The following is a 3325-nucleotide window of genomic DNA, read 5'->3' on the forward strand; positions in this document are numbered from 1 at the left end:
GTCAGTGAGGGTGCGCTCCCTTGGTTGGGTTTGCGGTGTGCAGGAGCGACTGTGTGAGGGTGCGGTGCGACCGTGGCGTGCAGGAGCGATCGTGTGAGGGTGCGGTGCGACCGCGACAGCCGTGCGCAGGTGTACCTCCTTCTCATTTTGAAAACTTTAGGCAAGCATGGCAAAAATGTGTGGCGAAGTTTGGCAATGCAAGGCCTAGACCCAAACAGGATAAGTATGTACGTACTAGGAGTACTAGTGTTAAAAAAGAAAGGCAGGGTTTTCCTTCACGGGATTTAATCGATACAAATCCTCATTTCACGTGTCAATTAATGCGTATTTTTTTCTCCAAAGACAAAGAGCTAAGCATCTCACTCCTTATCTCTTGATTAATGCAGCGCCATGCAAATCAACCTTCTCACTTCCGCATGCATGCAGGGGATATTAATGTCCTTGGTTGCTAACCCCATCAATTTTGCCTCGATTAGTGTTAATTAGTGGCCCTTTGCAAATTGTAATTTTGATATACTGACCTTGTGTACAAAAAAATGGAGGTAGTAACTATATTTGACTTCCTTCCCCATTGCGGTGACGTCGACGATATCTTTTTTTTGTGGTTTGGCGAAGTGCGTTCGATGGAGAACACCATTGAGGTAGACCACGGTAAGTCATTCGCAAGTGCCGCCTGCAAGTCGAGACAACCACCTTATTTGCATCCAGGAAGTCCTTTACTAGTACTACTAGGAGTACTAGTGCGGTGAGATGGTTTCTCGAAGAAGACGATGGAGAAGCGGAGTCAGCGAAGAGTGAAATGATGGTTGCTTCGTCCATGCTTTTGTGATTTGACGCCTCACTGCTTTGTGATTTGTGATAGAAGGGACCGGGGAGTAGACTCTGTGCTCTATACTGTACTACATGCGTCCAAGCATGGGAGAAAGAGAGACGTTGCATTTTTCTATTCCTTCAATCAATCCATCAGGAAGCTTCGATTCCATCTTTTTGGCTTGGGCAACACCATCCACAATAGTTTCCATGATGCCAAAAGCTATTTTCACATTTGGCTACACATTGTGGATGCCCTTAACCGTACCACTTGGTTTTGCTCCTCTGTGCTATCTATACAAATCTCAATTATATTGATCTAAAAAATTATAGAATCAAGATTAGTAAAAAGGAGGTGATTTTGCCACGTGGATGGCGGGGGAGGTTTCTTATTTGAGCAATGCTACATCCACGTAATGGTTTACGTAAAGTTACAAACTGATGTGATGTAGGACTATTTGATTGGATTAAAGGAGAGGATTAGGCCCACCCCACCTGAAAATTAGGGGGGCATATATAGATTAGATGGAAAGCATACGTAGAAGCTACGTAGACCTTTGTAAGTCTAGGATTAGGCTTCTTATTTTCGGAGGACGTTGTCCTAGTGGTTTGCTAACATGCGGTCCCACGTGTCAGTGCTTTACCAAGCCGATCCGCGTCCCACATGAGGCAGAACAACGGCAGAAGCAACACGTGGTTAAGTTGAATAAGATGAGGGAGAAGCGGATTCAGCAACGAGTGAAATGATGGTTGCTTCATCCCTCCAACTTCTTTTTTTAGCATTAATACTTCGTCCCTCCAACTCAACTACAGGAAAGGTACAGCTTTGTGATTTGATGCCTCATTTCTCATTACTACGCCGGTGCCATGACTGGGGTGCTTCACCCCGGCTGCTCGACACTGTATTCCAGTATGGCACGTGGACCTGGTAGCTTGATGTCCCACATGTTGGCGAAAGGGACTAGAAGATTTATGGAAGCGAGCGCTCCACTCTTACGACGGAGGAGTAGACGACACGACGACCCAGTGAACTGGCACTTGTATTGTATAGTACTATAGTTTTGCTGTTTCGAACGATCCATCAATACAAACCTGATTAAACAGGAAAGGGCGGGATTTTTCCCGCGCGGTAGATGATACTGGCCATACATTTCAAAGGCAATTTTAATGTATGCAAACTGAATAATTATAAGTAGCAATATGATATCTAGTAAAACTAAAAACACATATGATTTATTGTGCTAGAGTGTAGTAGTAGTGTTGTAACATGCGAGAACGTGTAGAGATGTAGTTTTGGAGGGCCTATAGAGAGAAAAGCGTAATATGGTCACCAAACTTCAGAATAAGCTGATTACAGTCACTATATACATTTTGCGGTGATTATACGGTCACTTGCTCACGGTTCAGCATCGGATTGCACTCTATTGACCGGCCAAATAGTCTGCATGGTGCCATGTTGACTAGTTAAACTGACCACGTTCCTTGTAGGTCCCACCTGTCAGTTCACATAGGGAAAAGGTCAGATAAACACAAATTTACGCAGGCGGAACAAGGCTCCAACCCGTGCGTGGGAATCACCTGGTTGTGTATGTGTCTGTCAGGGCCTGATGTGTGCGCATGCATGTGTAGGTTGAGCACTTGAGCGTGAGAGTGTGTGTTGGTCGTGTGGTATACTGGTGTGTGCATGCATGCGTGCGTGTGTGCGTGTGAGTGTTGCGTGCGTGCGTGCCTGCGTGTGTACGTGTGAGTGTTGCATGCGTGTGTGGGTGCATGTGTCTGTGTGAGTGTTGCGTGGATGCAGTTCGTGTGCATGCGTGCGTGTGTGTATAATCACCACACCAGCTCCTGTGTGTTAAAACAGGTGGCTCAGCACACCAATACAAGGCCACCTTGTCCGCTGTGCCCGCGGTCATGACTTCGAACCACCGTCCAAATATTTTTTTGTCGTTTGTTTTCATTCTTACTAGCAAGATGCCCGTGCATTGCACATAACATCAAGATGCATTTGTATGACTAGTTTATCTTGTGAGAGAAAAGGATGAACGAGGGAAGGCCTTATTTGCAAATGTGGAGAGTTGTGTGGGTACCTTTTTGCAAAATTGCCATAGTTTCTTTCCTATCTGTCAGATATAAATCGGACAACCTATATTGCAGGATGGCAGGCACACCATCATCACCAACTCTGTTTTTATAAGAGTGTATTTTATGTATTTTATAAGAGTGTAGATGTAGAGTAGATACAAGTCGACAGGTGGGCACGATGGTAGTGAGATAATGTGATGCAAGACTAGAGGTGCCACGTGGAGCGTTTAACTGGTCAACTAGTCATGTCATGAGCAAATACAGAGTTGTACGATGAGCCCGTGACTGTATAATAACCACTAAATGTAAATGGTGACCGTAATGAGTGGATTCTGAAGTCCAATGTACATATCGTGCTTTCGCTTCAAATACAATGATCGTCATTGCATATATCGCGAGAGAAAGATGAAACATGCGTGAATTTTCTGGGGGC

The sequence above is a fragment of the Triticum aestivum genome, chromosome 2B (genome assembly GCF_018294505.1).
Source record: "Triticum aestivum cultivar Chinese Spring chromosome 2B, IWGSC CS RefSeq v2.1, whole genome shotgun sequence".
Lineage (NCBI taxonomy): Eukaryota > Viridiplantae > Streptophyta > Magnoliopsida > Poales > Poaceae > Triticum > Triticum aestivum.